This window comes from Bombina bombina, chromosome 2 (genome assembly GCF_027579735.1).
Source record: "Bombina bombina isolate aBomBom1 chromosome 2, aBomBom1.pri, whole genome shotgun sequence".
In the NCBI taxonomy this organism is placed as follows: domain Eukaryota; kingdom Metazoa; phylum Chordata; class Amphibia; order Anura; family Bombinatoridae; genus Bombina; species Bombina bombina.
Genome location: NC_069500.1, coordinates 1257878183 through 1257900279, shown reverse-complemented (window position 1 = coordinate 1257900279; position 22097 = coordinate 1257878183). Strand labels below are relative to the sequence as shown.

The window sequence follows — 22097 nt, the reverse complement described above, 5'->3', positions numbered from 1 at the left end:
ATTGAATTTATTTATTTCCAACAGTTCATTGCCTCATTACCAACAGTGTTAATAACGCATCAGAGTCACAATTTTATATGTATATGATCTTATATATTTTTAAATTCCTTATATTTTTTTTTTTTTTTTTTTAAATTTTTTAAATTAATTTATTTTTGGTGATTCCCACATTCCAATTTTTCATACCAGATAGCCTTTGGCGCCATCTCCAAACCCTTGTTTCAATTCCCTTTGATTTGATTGCACAAATTGTGAGAAGTGCAATTAGGAGATATGCAATTCTGGCCAGCTTAGGAACAGCTCACACACCCTTTTGACTTGTTAGAAAAAGTGAGTTGCAGACAGCGGTTTTTGTAATAAAATCACAGTCTTTATTCAAACAGAGTTAAAAGTAGAAGCGTTTCCAAAGATCACACAGGTACATCACAGGCAATGGGGTCCGCTAACATGTTTCGGCCTCAGGCCGTAATCATAGCCTAAAGGACATAGCACCTGAACCACTTAAAAAGGCACCAGGATAGCCCTGATTGGGTAAAGATAAAAAACAAGCTTGTGGTTAACTTTAACTATAAGACTACTTATACAAATAATACATTAGTCAGTGGTCTGACGGGGAAGAAAAAAGCACATATTCTTTGGGCAAACTGTAAAGTAGGAAAATATTATTGAAAAAATTAAAAAATTTAAAGCTTTGTAAGAATCAATACCATAAATACAAGCATTAAACATTTAGACAACCACATGATTGTACAATTGTAAAGTAATATGGAGCACACTATCACATTTCAGTTTAGTCAGTATATTAAAGAGCAAAAGAACATGTTTAATATGACAAAGTTCATACTCACTAATTGGGACTAAAGTGGGAGCTAGATGACTAAAAATGTGTAAGTGAAACAGATCAGATTAGTAGTATTGTAATTTAATAAATGCTCGACAAAATCTGAATCTAGACTAAGAGCCTATGATGGAAGCAAAATGTACTGTATAAACTGTATAAAATAAATGATAAAAATAATGAAAACAGGACAGAATGGACTACGTCAATGAGTGCTTTTACTCCAACTTTATAACATTGAGGGGACTATATTCCCCTACCTAGGGACCCCACTGCATGAGCTTCAAAAGGGAACTTTTGGGTTATACTGGATGATGGGTTGGAGGATGGGCAGCTACGACCGGAAAAACTTTTGAGTTTCTGTGGTTGACTATCCGGTGTGCCATCTTCCACGATCTACCTAAAGTACATAAATCCCTTGAAGACGTAAGGTGTCGCCCTATAGTTAGTGAGATTGGTTCACTCACTGAGCAATTTTTCACAGTGGGGTGGATAACCTTTTGCAGCCTCTGGTTAAGAATTTGTACAGCTACAATTCAGGATACTAAAGAGGTTATATGGCACTTTTGAGGATATGAGATGGCAACATAACAGCCATAAGAATGTGGCCACTATTGATGTGGTCGCACTATACTCCTCCATTCCACACGAGGAGGGTCTGACAGCGATCGATTTCTTTTTAGAATTCGTATTCTGATTTCACTGTTGAGTTTAGAAGCTTTATTCTTAGAGCTCTAAAATTTTTGCTCACACACAATTAGTTTTCTTTCGATGATGGCTTCTATCTCCAGAGACGTGGGACAGCAATGGGGCCCAAGTTTGCCCCCTCCTATGCCACCGATTATGGTTGGTGGGAGCTGTCCCACGTCTATGGAGATTGGGTAACCCATTCAGAGAGTTTATTCCTTTTTATGGGCCGCTATATAGGATGACCTACTCCTCGAGTGAGTGGGAGTGAGTCGCAGTTTACGGTCCTTCATGGTGTAACCTTAATTTCAAATAACATTGGTTTAAGGTTTACCAGGTGAGCTGCAGGAAAGTGAGATCAATTTTCTAGACATTATCTGTTAAGGGGCATGGAGTACCGGCAGAATAGTGACAGAGATTTTACAGAAAGCCTATAGCTGGGGAGTACCTTGTTACACGCCCAAAGCTGCCACCCCAGACTACTGCCCCATGCTGTGGCAAAAGGGACAATTTATGAGGGTGAAACATAATTGCGTCTTTACCTGAGAAATGTGGCAGAACAGTCTCAAGGACGTGGCCAAAGGCTAAAATATAGAGGCTACAGCTCTAGAGTAATTAGAAAGGCTAAAGGAACAAGGTTGATGGCCTGGATAGGTCAAGTATTCTGGGACCGACAGGTATGACTGGTGATAAGGGGGTAAAACCATCAATAGCCACAAGGGAGTAACTTTTGTTACAGAGTTCAGTCAAGAGTACCCTGAAATTTGCAAAATTGTTAAGCAAGCATTTTTCGTTTTTAGCAGCTGATGATAGGCTTGAACATTGTGTTTCCCAAGGTCGAACGCTGCTCCTACAGGAAAATGACCAGCACTGGGTAACATACTATCTCCATCAGTGTTTACCCAAGACTAAACAAAATCAAAAGTTCTTGGCTCACCCCATAGAGGCATCTTTAAGTTGCCGCAATAAATGCAGGTGGTGTGTGAGTTCGTGCTACCATCTGATAGCATTAGATCTGAAGTCACAGTTGAGATTTTTGCAATACAATCCTGCCTCAAATGCAGCCTCCACATACGTCGTGTATGTGTTAAGTGTACTTTGTGCCATTTAACAGTACGTTGACTTACGACTACTGAGGTAAAGGGCGTATTCGCAATCATCTCTCTACTATACATAGCTTCTACACCTCTGGTGGCAACACTTCGCTAAATGTCATCAAAAGAGTGTGGACGTCGCTTAAGTGGCAAGCTATAGAGAGAGTGCTTTGTCCGCTCCTAGAGGGGGGCGACAGAGGACAAGCTGCTGCAGAAGGAGGGAACTATTCTGGATCTTTAAATGACAAACCCGGTACCTACCGTTAAATTCCGGAATATGACCTGATAAATTATTGGCAATAGATTATTGTTGTCACAGGGTCATGTTTTTGTCCCATCATGCAGTCAGCCTAATTGTGCACCCCGTTTGCTAGACTTAAGTTTGCCCAACTTTGTTCTTAGGTACTGCATTTGGTTGATATATATATTGGTCTTCATATATATAATTAATAATATATATTATTTTTTCACTTGTTTATATAATCCATTTCAGTATTTTTTCTGTGTTTTTCAGTATAGTTTTCATTTCTTTTTCTAATTTTTCTAATTTTATTTTATTTCATTATCTCATCCTGTTTTATCATTATTTTATCATTTATTTATACTTTTTATATAGTACATTTTTGCTATACAACAACCGCTGTCTGCAAAACTTTTTCTGTTTGTTATATATATATATATATATATAGTATATATATATATATATATATATATATATATATATATATATATAGTATTATATATATATAGTATAATATATATACATATAGAACAATTCTTATTGAATGAAGGGCACTCTCTAGGGGTTTTTAGGTATTTGCAAAACAATGGATATTTATTCCTAATATCAATAAATCTTCATAGTTGACGTTTTCAGCTTTCACAGAAGCCTTCCTCAAGACAAGCAACATCTGTAGAATAAAAGAAAAAACAACCAATGTATACAAACACAGAATTATAAACTAAACGTTAAAATATATACACCCAACACCGCTTTATTTATGCTTATAAAATCATATAAAGAGTATAAACTTGTGTACAAGTCCACGGTCACCAAGCCAGACACAAAGAGAACACTACTTACAGACATCAAACCTAGTACACAGAGAGATGGGAGACACAGTTAGAGCGATAACTAATCAGGCCAATAGGGTAAATACTGAGAAGCTTCCATAAGGAGGGTACCAGAAATAAGCCAAACTGCCTACCAAAGAAATGTATGCAAACATCTACTGAAACATGTGCTCTTATAACAGTAGCTTAGAATAAATAAAATACACGCCATTACGCTAAGCAGGGCTAAAAACAAAGTGGTACCACTATAAGTACAGAAAATAAATATCATTGACACATGGGCACAAACCCTCCTAATTCGAAGTTAACATGAGAAGCTTCATGACCACTGAGCATTGTCATTGCCCGTTACTAATGTTAAATACTAGCCATATCTGAAACCCATGTAGTGAAGAGCAGAAAACATAACAATGCCACGAATGTATACCTCTCTATTACAACCATTCTTATAGTCATAGGTAGTATTTCACAGGGTATATCGACCCAGCACACCTTACTTCCGCCAACTACAGCAAACCAATATTGAAACATCTATGGTTCAGACCATCTAAGAAAAGATTACATCTATGGCAGAGACTTACATGTGTATACAACAGGTGAAATATCAATTTATGCAACAAAATAACTTAATAAGGCCCTCAATCTTAATAAGGCCAACGTGCTATGGCAAAGGCTAGAAAAACAGCAATATTGCTGTAAAACAGGTATAACAACCTGAACATACTCATGCAATTTGAGATAGCAGATAGTGCAACTAAAAACTAAGAGATAGGCAATTAGGGAACCAAAACCAGCATTTGCCCGTAATCAAGGTAATACAAAATGCTTTTTATTTTAAACATAACCATCACACTCCTGTTTAGAGGGGACCACTGTAATATAAAGAGCCTAGAGAGTACTTTTTACGGACAAAATCAAAGCCGCAATTTGAAATACACAGTGCCATACATTGTTACAGAGTTAACATACCCTAGTTTTATACCAGTGACGACAACAAAACATAGCCACAAATTATAATGGCACCTACCCCACCATCAAGGCGGGAAAAACTAACAAAGTAAGTCAACGCCAGCCATATCCTAGAGGTGTAATATAGCAGTCATGTTGCCAGGGTGTTTATAAAACAAATTGCATTACCTCATGTCGGCATATAGCCGTGCTCACCAAACAGGAAACAGCGTGTAGCCTAATGGAACAATGGAGAGACTTTAAAGGCAGGGAGCCCAGTCCATTGGTTGAAAAACGGAGGTGTGTGCCGCTACGTAACAAACACAGCTGAGACTGAGAGAATGCTATCAGAAAGCCTATAACTAGACTGATACCACACATGCGCACTTATATATAAACAGTGTGTATATATAATCTCCTATATAATAAAAGGCCAGGTATGTTTGTTCGAAGCCTTCATGCAGTAGAGACTGCACGATGAAAAACATACCTGGCCATAATGAAGAGACAGCAGAGAGGAGGCGGGGTGGGACAGGGAGGGATGGGGCAGCTACACTACAGAAAAGTGGTTGCTACAGAAAATAAAGGTACAGGGAGGGATGGGGCATCTACATTACAGAAAAGGGGTTTCTACAGATAAAATGGACAGGGAGGGATGGGGCAGCTACACTACAGAAATGGGGTTGCTACAGAAAAAAAAGACAGGGAGGGATGGGGGCAGCTACACTACAGAAAAGAGGGTTGCTACAGAAAAAAAGAGGGATAAGGAGGGATGGGGGCATCTACACTACAGAAAAGGGATTCTACAGAAAAAATGGACAGGGAGGGATGGGGCAGCTACACTACAGAAATGGGGTTGCAACAGAAAAAAATACGGGAGGGATGGGGCAGCTACACTACAGACATGGGGTTTGCTACAGAAAAAAAAGACGGGAGGGGATGTGGCAGCTACACACAGAAAAGGGGTTACAACTGCTACACGAAAAAATGGGACAGGGAGGGATGGGGCAGCTACACTACAAAAAGAGGTTGCTACAGAAAAAAGGGAACAGGGAGGGATGGGGCATCTACACTAGCAGAAAAGGGGTTAGCTACAGAAAAAAGGGAAAGGGAGGAATGGGGCAGCTACACTACAGAAGAAGGGGTTGCCCCTTGGGGGGTTCTACAGAAAAAAGGGTACATGGGAGGGATGGGCAGCTACAATACAGAAAAGGGGTTGCTATTGAAAAAACAGGGATAGGGAGGGATGGGGCAGCTACACTAAAGAAAGAGGTGTTGCTTCAGAAAAAAAGGGGTCAGGGAGGCATGGGGCATCTACACTACAGAAAAGGGTTGCTACAGAAAAAAAGGGATAAGGAGAGGATGGGGGCAGCTACACTACACAAAAGGGGTTGCTACAGGAAAAAAAAAAGGACAGGGAGGGATTGGGACAGCTACATTACAGAAATAGGGTTGTTACAGAAAAAAGGGACAGGGAGGAATCATGCAGCTACACTACAGAAAAGGGGTTTGCTACAGAATAAAAGGGGGACAGGGAGGGATGGGGCTAGCTACACTACAGAAAGAGGGATTGCTACAGAAAAAAGGGGGGACTGGGAGGGATGGGGCAGCACACAACAGAAAAGGGGTTGCTACAGAAAAAATGGGGACAGGGGAGGGAGTGGGCAGCTACACTACAGAAAAGGGGTTTGCTACAGAAAAAAAGGGGACAGGGATGGATGGGGCAGCTACACTACAGAAAAGGGGGTTGCTACAGGAAAAAAAGGGGACAGGGAGGGGATGGGGCAGCTACATTACAGAGAAGGGGTTTGCTACTGGAAAAAAGGGGGGCCAGAGAGGGATGGTGCAGCTACACTACAGAATAGTGGTTGCTACAAAAAAAAAAAGGACAGGGTGGGATGGGGCAGCTACACTACAGAAATAGGGATGCAACAAAAAAAAAGGGACAGGGAGGCATGGGGCAGCTACATTACAGAAAAGGGGTTGCTACAGAAAAAAAGGGAGAGGGAGGGATGGGGCAGCTACACTACAGAAAAGGTGTTGCTACGGGAAAAAAGCTTAAAGCCAAGCAGAAACTTTGGCAGAATTAGATGCAAGTATTGAATAGGCTTATAGTTAAGCAAGGGTTAGATGCAAGCGGTGATGTAGAGGGCATTTCTTGCATACAGGGGATGTGCAAGAATTATTAGGCAAGTTGTATTTTTGAGGATTAATTTTATTATTGAACAACCATGTTCTCAATGAACCCAAAAAACTCATTAATATCAAAGCTGAATAGTTTTGGAAGTAGTTTTTAGTTTTGTTTTTAGTTATAGCAATTTTAGGGGGATATCTGTGTGTGCAGGTGACTATTACTGTGCATAATTATTAGCAACTTAACAAAAAACAAATATATACCCATTTCAATTATTTATTTACCAGTGAAACCAATATAACATCTCGACATTCAAAAACAAAACAAAAACAAATCAGTGACCAATTATAGCCACCTTTCTTTGCAAGGAGACACTCAAAAGCCTGCCATCCATGGATTCTGTCAGTGTTTTGATCTGTTCACCATCAACATTGCGTGCAGCAGCAACCAACAGCCTCCCAGACACTGTTCAGGAGAGGTGTACTGTTTTACCCTCCTTGTAAATCTCACATTTTGATGATGGACCACAGGTTCTCAATGGGGGTTTCAGATCAGGTGAACAAGGAGGCTTTGTCATAGATTTTCTTCTTTTATAACCCTTTCTTGCCAGCCACGCTGTGGAGTACCTTGGACGCGTGTGATGGAGCATTGTCCGTGCATGAAAATCATGTTTTTCTTGAAGGATGCAGACTTCTTCTGTACCACTGCTTGAAGAAGGGTGTCTTCCAGAAACTGGGCAGTAGGACTGGGAGTTGAGCTTGACTCCAATCCTCAACCCGAAAAGGCCCCACAAGCTCATCTTTGATGATACCAGCCCAAACCAGTACTCCACCTCCACCTTGCTGGCGTCTGGAGTCGGACTGGAGCTCTCTGCCCTTTACCAATCCAGCCACGGGCCCATCCATCTGGCCCATCAAGGACTCACTCTCATTTCATCAGTCCATAAAACCTTAGAAAAATCAGTCTTGAGATATTTCTTGGCCCAGTCTTGACGTTTCAGCTTGTGTGTCTTGTTCAGTGGTGGTCGTCTTTCAGCCTTTCTTACCTTGGCCATGTCTCTGAGTAGTGCACACCTTGTGCTTTTGGGCACTCCAGTGATGTTGCATGCTCTGAAATATGGCCAAACTGGTGGCAAGTGGCATCTTGGCAGCTACACGCCCTAACTTTTCTCAGTTCATGGGGCAGTTATTTTTGCGCCTTGGGTTTTTCCACACGCTTCTTGCGACCCTGTTGACGTATTTTGAATGAAACGCTTGATTGTTCAATGATCACGCTTCAGAAGCTTTGCCATTTAAGAGTGCTGGCATCCCTCTGCAAGATATCTCACTATTTTGACTTTTCTGAGCCTGTCAAGGTCCTTCTTTTGACCCATTTTGCTCAAAGGAAAGGAAGTTGCCTAGATTATTATGCACACCTGATATAGGGTGGTTGATGTCATTAGACCACACCCCTTCTCATTACAGAGATGCACGTCACCTAATATGCTTAATGGTGAGTAGGCTTTCGAGCCTATACAGCTTGGGAGTAAGACAACATGCATAAAGAGGATGATGTGGTCCAAAATACTAATTTGCCTAATAATTCTGGCACTCCCTGTATATGTCAACGTGCTGTGTCATGAGTAAAGGCAATTTGTCAGAAAGCAGTTTATGCAATAATTCCGGCCATTAACAACATAATATGCAGGAATGTGAATCGACAGTTTAGGTAATATGATTGCCTTGAACCAAGATTGAAAGGTAATGTAGATGATAAGACGTGAGTATTTCATTAACTACCGGCAACTCAGGACCGAGGTCCGCCAGTCAGATTGAAAAGCTGTATTTCAATTGCGTTCTGTGAACGCTCTCACCCAATCCATCCGAGCAGAGGGGTAACTTGGAGAATGATCCACACATATCTGGGAATGCAATGCCGCAATATGTTAGTAAGGCACTGGAACAAGGGCAATCTCTCAGAAAATTTCAATCCAGCATCGGCTTCAGTCTGGGGTCTGACGTCACAACAGGCAACACGTGTTTCGGGCTCCGCCCTTCAACTTGGCCTATCTTTCCAAGGCAGCCTCCTTCTTTTAAGGCTTCTAAGGTAACGCCTACTCAGCTTGAGACTAGCGTAAATGAATATGTCATGTACAAAAAAAGAAGCAAACTCTCTATACAGAGAATGTAGTACATACATACATTTAAACGATTTCACAGTCACCACAGCTGCAAAATACAAACATATAGATCAACACATTACAAAGAGAGAATACCAAAAGTGGCATATGATATGAGGATAAACACATTACAAAAGAAAAAGATCAAAGATGACATTATGAATGCTTGCATTGCAACACACAAACATTTTTTTTCTTTTGCTGAGTAAAAATAAATTAACTAAATATTAAACACTTTTTTATTTACAAGGAACAGCAGGAGTCAATTCAAATCGAGCTAACTCTAGAATACAGTCAGTGGATGAGACACAGTCACTAGATAAAAGTGTGCCAAGTAATCTCCCTATTGAGACCATAAGGAATCCATGGAATCCAATTTCTGAATCCAAAGTGCTTCCTTCTCAAAAAGCAATTTCTGTCTATTTCCACCCCTCCTCAATGGACCTACACCATCTACAACCTGGAATTTCAACTGACTTTTATTATGTCCTAGTAATGTAAAATGGTAGCTACAGGGGCCGAGGGATCCAATTACCTATGGCCGTTTTGGTGTTGTTTAATCCTTTCTTTTATGGCTTTAGTGGTCTCGCCAACATAGGCCAGACCACACGGGCATTTTAAAATGACCTTTGATTGAAAGGCGTCTACCGGGATCTCGGATGGTAATAGTATCTCCGAGTTTAGAACACCAATAGAATTACAGTAGCTCTTATTCTATTGGGCTAATCAAATCGAGCCAATAGAATTAAAGTAGCTCTCATTCCGATTGGCTGATTTGAATTTGAAGGCTCAAATGAGTCAATAGGAATTTAAGGGAAGCCATTTTTAATCGCGTACCTTGAATTCCGATTCAGAGTACGGCGGCGATCGTATTGAAAGAGATCCTCCACGCTCCATGGCTCTGGCCTTCAGTTTCCAGCGTCGCAGATCTTTAGGTTCCTGCATCGCCGGTCTTCAGTTCCAGAGAGGACGGTCTTCAGCTCCGCGGTTATCGATCTTCAACTCCTCCGCGCCACGCCGGGCTGGTTCCTGGAAGAAGAGGATGACGCAGCCTGGAGATAGAACTTCTCCACCTGGGAACAGGTACCTTCTCCGCCGGTCTTCAGGACAGGTAAGGAGCATTTGGGGGGTTAGACTTAGGTTTTTTAAGGGGGGATCGGGGTGGGTTTTAGAGTAGGGTTGTGTGGGTGTTGGGTTGTAATGGGGGGGGTGTTCTTTTTTACAACAGGGTAAAAGAGCTGATTACTTTGGGGCAATGCCCCCACAAAAGGGCCATTTTAAGGGCTGGTATAGAGCTGATTTACTTTTTGGAATTTAGTTTAGGGGTAGGGACATTTTTTTATTTTGGGGGCTTTGTTAGTTTATAGGGGGTCTTAGGATTAGGTGTAATTATTTTAAAATTCTTGAAATCTTTTTTATTTTTTGTAATTTAGTGTTTGTTTTTTTGTAATTTAGTTTAGTGCATTTAATTATATTTTAGTTTAGATAATTGTAGTTTATTTAATTAATTTATTGATAGTGTAGGTGTATTTGTAACTTAGGTTAGGATTTATTTTACAGGTAAATTGGTAATTATTTTAACTAGGTAGCAATAGCTATTGTACCTAGTTAAAATAAATACCAAGTTAGCTGTAAAATAAATATAAACCCTAAAATAGCTACAATGTAATTATTAATTATATTGTAGCTATCCTAAGGTTTATTTTATAGGTAAGTATTTAGTTTTAAATAGGAATATTTTAGTTAATAAGATTAATATTATTTAGATTTATTGCAATAATAATTAAGTTAGGGGTGTTAGGGTTAGATAGGGTTAATTTAGTTAATATATATAATATAATAACTATATTAATTATTAAATATATTAATAATATATATAATATAATAACTATATTAACTATATTAACCCTAATATAATTAGGGTTAATATAGGTGGCAGCGGTGTAGGGGGATTAGATTAGGGTTTAATATATTTAATATAGGTGGCGGCGGTGTAGGGGGATTAGATTAGGGGGTAATATATTTAATATAGGTGGCGGCGGTGTAGGGGGATTAGATTAGGGGTAATATATTTAATATAGGTGGCAGCGGTGTAGGGGGGTCAGATTACAGGTAAAAGAGCTGATTACTTTGGGACAATGCCCCGCAAAAGGCCCTTTTAAGGGCTGGTAATAGAGCTGGTTACTTTGGGGCAATGCCCCGCAAAAGGCCCTTTTAAGGGCTGGTAATAGAGCTGGTTACATTGGGGCAATGCCCCGCAAAAGGCCCTTTTCAGGGCTATTTGTAATTTAGTTTAGGGTAGGGACATTTTAGTATTTTAGGGGGTAATACATTTATTATAGGTGGTGGCGGTGTAGGGGGATTAGATTAGGGGTTAATCATTTTAATATAGGTGGCGGCAGGGTAGGGGATTAGATTAGGGGGTAATGTAGTTAAAATAGGTGGCGGCGGTGTAGGGGGCTCACATTAGGGGGGTAATATAGTTAATGTAGGTGGCGGCGGTGTACGGGGCTCACATTAGGAGGTAATATAGTTAAAATAGGTGGCGGCGGTGTAGGGGGATTAGATTAGGGGGTAATGTAGTTAAAATAGGTGGCGGCGGGGTAGGGGGCTCACATTAGGGGGTAATAATTTTAATATAGATGGCGGCGGTGTAGGGGGATTACATTAGGGGGTTAGACATTTAATGTAGGTGGCGGCGGGGTCCGGGAGCGGCGGTTTAGGGGTTAAATACTTTATTAGGGATTGCAGCGGGGGATTGGGGTTGACAGGTAGATAGACATTGCGCATGCGATAGGTAGGTTTTATTTTGAAGGCAGTTTAGGGAGTTACAGGGCTCCAATACTCAGCGTAAGGCTTACTATGCCTGCATTTTGTGGCAAGGTGAAAATGGAGTAAGATTTCTCCATTTTCGCCACGTAAGTCCTTACGCTGTATATTGGATACCAAACTGCGCTGGTTTGGTATACCTGTCTATGGGCCAAAAAACTACGGCCGAAGGCAGAAATATACAAGCGTACCTTCTATGTTACGCCGTATATGTGATACCAAACCAGCGCAAAATTTGTCGTCGCCAGTTTTTGCGGGCGACGCTGCACATCGGATCGGGCCCCTGGTGTTTATGTGTCTCTAGTAAATCCAATGGATAACCCCTATTCTGAAACCTAACAAAGAAATCGTTGAATTGATCATTCAACCGTGTCTCATCATTAATGATCCTTTTAGCTCTCAGAAGTTGGCTGAAAGTAAGGCTCTTCAATGTTTGCGGAGGATAAAAACTGTTGAATGCCAGAAGATTATTCCTATCAGTCTGTTTCCTAAATACGTTTGTGGACAAGAAACCATTTCTCAATGATACCGTGGTATCCAAAAATTTTGAGTACATGGGTCATGTTCCATAGTGAATTGGAGGTTGCAATCAAATTTGTTCAATTCTTCAAAAAAGGATAGTAAAGAATTGACATCACCTGTCCAGCTCAAAAAGACATCATTATTGTACCTTTTCCAAAATCTACAACTTTCTTAAATCTGTCATGAGTATGTAAGAATTTTTTCTCAAATTCATCTACATATAAAGTCGCATATGTGGGGGCCATGTTGGCCCCCATGGCTGTACCTTCGTCTGTAAGTAAAAAGAATCTTCAAAAGAGAAAATAGTTTTCTTGTCAACACCGCATCCAACAGATCCATAATAAACTCGCGTATCCCTGGGAGAGTAGAGTGCCAAACTATTCAGTTGGTTACCAATACATTTAAGACCCTCTTTGTGTGGTTTAGACGTATAGAGACTTTTAGTATTTAAAGTCACTAGAATAGAATCTTTGTCCACTTGTAAATTCTTAATATTAAATAAAAAGTCTGAAGTGTCTTCCAATATGAAGGGACATTATCTAATAAGGGTCGTAGTAATTTGCCAAGAAAAATAGAAATAGGTTGAAAAATCGAATTGGTGCCTGGCCACAATTGGTCAAGCCTGGTGGGTTGTTAGGCATTTGTGTACCTTAGGATAGACAGTAAATTACCGTATTACAGGATCTTTCTGAATCAAAAGTCTGCTTGTTTTTTAGTAATGATGCAATTCTCCAAAGCCATATCAATAATGGATTGTATATATGCCTGAAATTTAATGGTAGGGTTAAATGTTAATTTCAAATAATTACCCTCACCCACTGGTTGTAAAATCTCAGTCCATATATTTGATTTTGTTCCATTGTAACTAAAGATCCACCTTTATCCGCAGGCTTAATGGTAAGGTCCACTTCTAGTTTTTAAAACATCCAGGAGACTTCCTTTCAGCCATAGTGAAATTAGAAATACCCAATTTTACACCTTTCTTTTTAATTTTTTTCAAAATCCCTTTTAACCAAAGGTTATGAATAATTATACTGTATTGTTGGTTAATGGAGCATGGGCTGTACACCTTGGATCGTAAATCTCGGACCTGTGTATGGAAAATCATTAAGGTTATCAACAAAACCCTTTTGTCGGATAGTCTGGGGGGTGGGAAACAAAAATGCTTTAAACCTAGACGTCTAAAAAGCCTTCAGTTATGCTAGTCTCAAGATGAGTAGGCGTTACCTTTAGTAAGCCTTAAAAGAAGGAGGCTATCTTGGAAAGATAGGCCAGAGTTGAAGGGCGGAGCCTGAAACACGTGTTGCCTGTTGTGACGTCAGACGCCAGACTGAAGCCAATGCAAGTGGGCTGGTTTGAAAATTTCTTGAGAGATTGCCTTTTTCCAGGGCCTTACTTACATATTGAGGGCATCGCATTCCCAGATACGTGTGGATCATTATCAAGTTTACCCTCTGCTCCGGATGGGATTGGGTGAGAGCGTTCACTGAACGCAATTGAAATACAGCTTTTACATCTCACTGGTGGACCTCGGTCCTGGAGTGCCGCTGTTATTGAAATACACACGCTTATCTGCAGTACTATCACATCTTGGTTCAAGGCAATCATATGACCTAAACTGTCGATTCACATTCTGCATATTATGTTGTCAATGGCCGGAATTATTGCATAAACTGCTTTCTGACAAATTGCCTTTACTCATGAACTGCCTTACATCACCGCTTGCATCTAAACCTTGCTTTGCTTAGCTATAAGCCTATTCAATATTGCATCTAATTCTGCCACAGTTCTACTTGGCTTTAGCTTATTCATTACAGTCTGGACTGACTTCATTATTATTTTTTATTATTTCTGAACTGGGGACGCACAGTATACTCTGTGTTTCATGTGTTATATGTATCTATCTTTGATTATGCATTAAATTTAGATTATTGTTCTGTTTTCATTTCTCTTCTTTCCTCCTGTTTTAATTTCTTTAAATTGACTTAATTTTGACATGACATTGTTTTGTGTTATCATATGCTTCTATTCTTTGCATATTAGTGCGGAGACATTTATCTGTGTGTATAATTATATATATATATATATATATATATACATATATATATATATATATATATATATATATATATTTATATATATATATATATCCACATATATACAGTATATGTTATTGGGTAAAGTCAGAAATTCTAGGATTACCCGGGTAAAATGGACATTACCTAAGCGGCTTGTGGGTAAAGCCCGATGTAATGTAATTGTCCCATCTACACTATCTTTGTTTGCCTTTGCCTGTTGGGTCAAAGAAGGTGCCCAGCTGATCCTCTGGCACCCACTCCCAAGTGAGCCTTAGGGAATAGGGTTTTACAAGGGGACTTCGGCCCCCTTGAACCCTCCAGGCGGAGGCAAAAAAGATAGTGAAGATGTGTGAATTATAGTGCATCATATATATGTTTGATGCAGTGTCTCAATGCGCTCTGAGAAGATTTATAATGTTACATCGGGCTTTACCCACAGCTGCTTGGGTAATGTCAAGTTTTCCTGGGTAATGCTAGAATTACTCAAAATCTTACTTTCCCGCAACCAATGTTCCCTCTAATTTTTTTTTTTTTTTACAGCTGAGCAGACCTGCTGCCGCTTTGAGCGAAAATGTTTTACACGACCTGACAACTGGGCAAGGCTTTAAATGTTTTATATATATATAAATAATATCAATATGCAATAAAAAATCATCTGTATAGTTTCTTATATTTTTATTGAGGTTTTACTATGTGTGAAGCTACCTACTGCTGGTCATCTCTTTGCATGCAGAATATAACATAGGCAGCTTCCTACTGCTGACAAGCTCTTTACACACAGAATATAACATAGGCAGCTTCCTACTGCTGACAAGCTCTTTACATGCAGAATATAACATAGGCAGCTTCCTACTGCTGACAAGCTCTTTACATGCAGAATATAACATAGGCAGCTTCCTACTGCTGACAAGGTCTTTGCATGCAGAATATAACATAGGCAGCTTCCTACTGCTGATCATCTCTTTGCATACAGAATATAACAGGCAGCTTCCTACTGCTGACAAGCTCTTTGCATGCAGAATATAACATAAGCAGCTTCCCTACTGCTGACAAGCTCTTTGCATGCAGAATATTACATAAGCAGCTTCCTACTGCTGACACGCTCTTTGCATACAGAATGTAACATAGGCAGCTTCCTACTGCTGACAAGCTCTTTGCATACAGAATATAACAGGCAGCTTCCTACTGCTGACAAGCTCTTTGCATGCAGAATATAATATAGGCAGCTTCCTACTGCTGATCATCTCTTTTCATGCAGAATATAATATAGGCAGCTTCCTACTGCTGATCATCTCTTTGCATGCAGAATATAACATAGGCAGCTTCCTACTGCTGACAAGCTCTTTACACACAGAATATAACATAGGCAGCTTCCTACTGCTGACAAGCTCTTTACCATGCAGAATATAACATAGGCAGCTTCCTACTGCTGACAAGCTCTTTACACACAGAATATAACATAGGCAGCTTCCTACTGCTGACAAGCTCTTTACATGCAGAATATACATAGGCAGCTTCCTACTGCTGACAAGCTCTTTGCATGCAGAATATAACATAGGCAGATTCTTACTGCTGACAATGAGGCCAATTTACAAATGTCTGTCGGACCTGATCCGACAGTGTGGATCAGGTCCAGACAGACATCTCTGAATGCGGAGAGCAATTACCTCTCCATATCAGCATTGCACCAGCTGCTCACATGAGCTGCTGGTGCAGACGCTGCCCCCTGCAGACTCGTGGTCAATGGGGGCCGCCAGCAGGGTGGGGGTTCAATCAACCTGATCATACTCGATCGGGTTGAATTGTGGTGATTCCTGTCCACCTCATCAAACAGGCGGACAGGGTTATGGAGCAGCGGTCTTTAGAAAAACGGGCCTTCAAGCTCCATTTGGAGCTTGATAGATAGCTCCAATGTCTTTGCATGCAGAATATAATATAGGCAGCTTCCCTACTGCTGACAAGCTCTTTACATGCAGAATATAACATAGGCAGCTTCCTACTGCTGACAAGCTCTTTACATGCAGAATATAACATGAGGCAGCTTCCTACTGCTGACAAGGTCTTTGCATGAAGAATATAACATAGGCAGCTTCCTACTGCTGACAAGGTCTTTACAATGCAGAATATAACATAGGCAGCTTCCTACTGCTGACAAGGTCTTTACATGCAGAATATAACATAGGCAGCTTCCTACTGCTGACAAGGTCTTTGCATGAAGAATATAACATAGGCAGCAGGCAGCTTCCTACTGCTGACAAGGTCTTTGCATGCAGAATATAACATAGGCAGCTTTCTACTGGCTGACAAGGTCTTTGCATGCAGAATATAACATAGGCAGCTTTCTACTGCTGACAAGGTCTTTGCATGCAGAATATAACATAGGCAGCTTTCTACTGCTGACAAGGTCTTTGCATGCAGAATATAACATAGGCAGCTTCCTACTTCTGACAAGTCTTTGCATGTAGAATATAACATAGGCAGCTTTCTACTGGCTGACAAGGTCTTTGCATGCAGAATATAACATAGGCAGCTTCCTGAAGCGTGATTATTTTGTTTTTTCCTGGCTTTAATTTGTGACTCCAATAAAGATTCAACATTTTATGGAAGCAGTGCCGGCTACGTTTTCTTTCTGTAACTCCAGTTTACCACTAACCCTCAAGCCAGGCACCTTTCAGTAATGCAGTGGTCCAGGCATCAGCCGCTTGGAGCGCCATCCGGCACATGGTGAAGGAGTATCCCTGACATCACGCAATACCCAGAAGTAACATGGAGCCCGGGGAGACGAAGGGTTCAACAAGTGTTTATCAGCTGGCTTGGAGGTCATTCCAGAACACAGACAAAGAGTCCCAGCATTGCTGCACAGAAGTCCCATTACGAAGGGCGGTGAGTAAGCCGTCCTGGGACGTCCATCGCCGTGTGTGGTTCCTAGGGATTTTTCTCATTTTCTACACTCTACCTCCCAATTTTACATCCTTAAAGGTATCAGAGGACACTCTGGGTATACATCATTTGGGCTCTACTGTGGATGGAGATGGCCTTCATAACTTTGCATTTTGAATAAAATATAACATAGGCAGCTTCCTACTGCTGACAAGCTCTTTACATGAAGAATATAACAGAACATTGCACACTTTTCTACATACCTGCTGCACATTACCACTATTTATATAAAATATCATATATTCCCCTACCTAGTACCTACCTTCTGCTGATTAGCCCTGTTTAGCAGAACATGACAGTCACCAGTTCTAACCACAGCTGTTGTTGAGTAGCCATGTCCATATAGATATTATGTATACACAGTGCAGCAGGAATGTAGGTAACTGTGCAATTTTCTGCATGGGCATGGCTAATGAGCAGCAATTAGGGTTAGGCAGCCACTATCATGTTCTGCAAACAGAGCTAATCAGCAGCTGGTAGGTAGGGGAATATATTTGACAAACAGTTGTAATAAGCAACAGGTAAGTTGGTAAGTGGTGACTAATTTTGTACATGGACAAGGATAATCAGTAACAGAGGTAGGTTACTACATCATATTTTGCATGCACAGGGTATATCTGCAGATGGCAGGTAGGTGGCCAGGTGTAGGGATACACAGCACTACGTAGGTAGGTGAGTGTGAACTAGACAGATAGATGAGAGACAGACAGAGACAGATAGATAGATAGATGATGGACAGGCAGTTACATTGATAGATCATAGATAGATAGATACATACATACAGTACATAGAGAGACAGAATAGTGCCCTATTATCTACAAATATTTCTGGTTTGGATTAAACAATATAGGGCTAGAATGCTCAGCACAAGGAACATTTGCACAGTACTGACCTTAAGGTGCAGTTTTAGCACACCTTTCTTCCAATACAAATCACCATTTAACAAGCAGTATAGTAATACCAGAATATAATACATAACTTTTATTAAAATACCATTTGTTAAACACAAATACCACTGTTAAAATATACTCGCAGCTGCTAGACTCTTATATTACCTAAAACCACCTCTAACTTGTACCTTGACTACAGTGGAGATATATATAATTAATCCAGGAGAACCTTATACTTATTGGTTTGATACATGTACAAAAACCACCAGCGTTTAAATTAATGTCAGCTTTTTTGTGTTAAGCAATTAATTATTTTGGCTGTACTGCTGAAATGAATTGGATACAATTGTAGCTAAATATTGCAGCATGTTCTCCACTGTACTCATGCCTGTTTTTTACTAGTCAAAAGTATCTATATAGTATATTTTCAGTCTGCTGGCAGAATGCCTAGATTGTTATTAACTAGAGCAGTATGCTGTGTTGAAATATCAGCTTTTGCAGTCTTAGGTAGTTGCTATTTAAATTATTAGCTTCTGACAAAGGCAGTGTTAAACATTATAGGTGCAGACCCTGATGATTGCAGTGCATCTCCTACCTGCTAGAAAGTCATGGATCAAGTGTGTCCTTTGCGCCACAGCAGGGCCCTGCCCCTGATGTGCTGTCATAGGAGCAGGTGAGGCAGCGCCTCACCTGTCCTATGTATGTATTACACTTTTTTTAAAATTATGTTTTAATAAAAATAAAAAAAATAAAAAAAAGTTCATATATACATTTTTTTTTTACATACCTCAAGGTAACACCCCCCTGCTCCCCCTGCCGACTCCGCCTCTATGAAACAAGACTGTCTGCCTGCAATCCATCCACATCCATGTTGTGCAATGGAGCTATGGTGCTGCCCAGTGGTGCTGCTTAAGCTCCTTGCTGCGGATACACTCCCTATAGAGGCTGGTGTCCAATGCAGCCTTGGGAGCCAATTAGGTCTCAGTCAGTGACATCACTCTTCTTGTGAGCCTGTCAGCCTGGAGGGAGGCCGTGTGTTATTCTGACGCGGAAAGAGTGAAGAAGTTAGCAAGCACACAACACAAGTGACTGAGTGTAATGGTGTGAAGAAACCAGAGCTGCTGAGAAGGACCTGATGTCATCATGTCACCCACCCACTCCAGCACTGAGCGCATGTGTAAAATTTAATGCACAGAAGGTGGTTGTGACTGTACTGGGGCTGTCTGTTTCACATCCTGAGTACGTATTGTTGCAAGCGATATTACTACTGAGACTGAGCATGGTGTGTGTCTGCAGACTGCTACTGCCTGCCGCTTCAAGTTCAGACTCACTTTCTTCCATAGCACCTGCACTATTACTTACTACTTGGGAACAATCCCTATTAGAATGCAGCTGCCAGCTTATTATGTGGTGTCTGTGGTGTCTGTTAGGGAGTGCGTGAGAAACAGCAGGCAGCAGCAGTTTGCAAACACCCACACCATGCTAATGAAAAAGCTGAATTCTAATAGAGATCATTCCCAGTAGGAAGTAAGAAAGCAGGAAATGAACACTAATTGGTACTATTGCTTAGACCAGGGAGAATCAAGTCCTGTCACATGCCTGCATTGTGCCTGAGTGCTGCGCCGAGGGACAGCATCAGCAGCAGTAAGGTTGGTAAAAAATGCTTAGCTACTAATCTATTAGATTTTCTGGGGAGCTTAAATTTTGGCTTTTAGACCCCTCAAACAGCTCAACTTAACAATGTGGTCCTGAATTCCAAAGCATTTAACGCCATGTGCTTCTGCTGCTCACAGACCTTTTTGTGTATTAGCACAGAGCTGGCTGTGATAAGAAACACACATGAAAATGTTTAGGAATCCAGACCACTTCAGCTCAGTGCTTTAAATTCTTCCAGACACTGAAGAGATGCTGCCGGTAATGAGTGAGACAGGTGGGGGGAGGGGTGGACAATTGCTGTCAGTTTGCTATGTGAGAGGAGAGAGCACGATCATGTTCTGCAAACACAGAGCTAATCAGCAGCAGGTAGGTAGGGGAATATATTTGACAAGCAGAGTTGTAATAAGCAACAGGTAAGTTGGTAAGTGGTGACTAATGTTTGTACATGGACAAGGATAATCAGTAGAACACAAACACACACACATACACACAAACACACACACACACACTCATAGACACTCACAAACACACACACACTCATACACACAAACACACACACACATACACTCATAGACACACTCATATTTTGTATCTAACCAGAATTATAGCAAAAACATTAATCATTATTATTATTATTCATAGCATGCAGAGCATCTCACTGTAATGTATCACACCCAACTATATCAACTTGCAGATTATCTCTCCATGCCAAATCCAACATCTCCCCCTTTTTAGAATCCCTCCTCATCCAAACCTCTGAATAGATGCAGTAAAAAAGGGATTTTAATTTTTTTTTACAACATTATAGGAGCATTAAACACAACATTTTTCTTTCATGTTTCAGTTAAAACATACAATATTAAAAAAAACTTACATTTACTTTGTTATCTATTTTTCTTTTTTATTTTGGTGTCATTTGAAAAGCATGCCTAGGTAGGCTTAGGAGTAGCAATATATTACATGGAGCAGCTGGTGATTGGTGGCTTGCACATTTATGCCTCTTGTCATTGGCTCATTTAATGTCTTCAGTTAGCACCTAGTAATGCATTGCTGCATATCTTTCAACAAAGGAAACCAAGTGAATAAAGCAAATTTTAATAATAGCAGTAAATTGGACCTGCAACCTGCCAATTTAATTGTAAATTTAAGCTGCCTCTGTGGGGGTTCATATATATGTTTCTCGGGCGTAATAATAGCAATTGCATCACCAGCCTCTGACCTCACCACATGTCACTTGCACTGCTCAAAACTCTGCACTGGGTGGTTGTCACGCCCCTCAAAATTTCCCTGCTGTGTAGATGGAGAACAGGAGCCAGACACATCCAGCCGCTGCTACTGTTGCCGCTGTCATGAGATGCAGGACACAGGATAGAAGGTACAATGCTGTTTTATTGCAGATGTAAGCAAGGTAAATAGTACTGAATAGAAGAAACCAAACTACACTCTAAGAACTATCTCCTAAAGTGGATAGTTAAAAACTTAAACTAAAAAAAAACTTACAGAGTGAGCACTAATAAATATCAGCTAAAGGTAAATATGGAATAATTGACACGATCACTACTTGCTAAATTCAACGTATACAACCAGAGGTGTAACTAGAAACCACAGGGCCCAGGTGCAAGAATCTAAGAAGCCCCCCCCCCCTTCCAAAAAAAAAGTGAATTTGATACATATCTTTTTTTTTAAAACAAAATAACTGAAATACAGCACTCACTAGTCACACAGCATGGAGAGGGCTTACCATGCCCAGCAAAATCATTGAAGAAAGACAAGTCCTCCAGCTAGTGAATGAATCCAAAGACCTTTATTGTGCAAAATAGGGTCCACAACAGCTACATTTCGGGCAAACAATCAGCCCTTTTTCAAGCTTGAAAAGGGGATGATTGTTTGCCCGAAACGTAGCTGTTGTGGACCCTATTTTGCACAATAAAGGTCTTTGGATTTATTCACTAGCTGGAGGACTTGTCTTTCTACATATTTTTTTTTAACACAGAAAAAAAAATGTGAATCAGATTACATGTCTGCAAAAAGAGGTACTCAGTGCCCACAGTATGTGAGATGGTCTGACCCCCTATTACTGTATATAGTGACACTGTTTAACCCACCAGTACTGTATATAGTGAGTTAGTGACACAGTCTGTAATCTGCCGGTGAGATGGCTGGCCTGACCCTACCCACCCCAGTACTTTATAAAATGGCCACAGTAGTCAGTGACATGGTCCTGCCCCCCCCCCCCCGGTACTGTATAT

General features: G+C 40.5%; 1 long non-coding RNA gene across 1 annotated transcript in view; it reads left to right on the top strand.

Moving 5' to 3' along the window:
* The window catches only part of LOC128648245 (uncharacterized), a 73278-nt gene extending 58254 nt beyond the window's left edge, over positions 1-15024 (top strand). Inside the window, exon 2 of the long non-coding RNA XR_008400551.1 lies at positions 14903-15024. This is a non-coding gene — a long non-coding RNA (uncharacterized LOC128648245). The remainder of the gene's footprint in view (positions 1-14902) is intronic.
* Positions 15025-22097: the final 7073 nt, after the last annotated feature.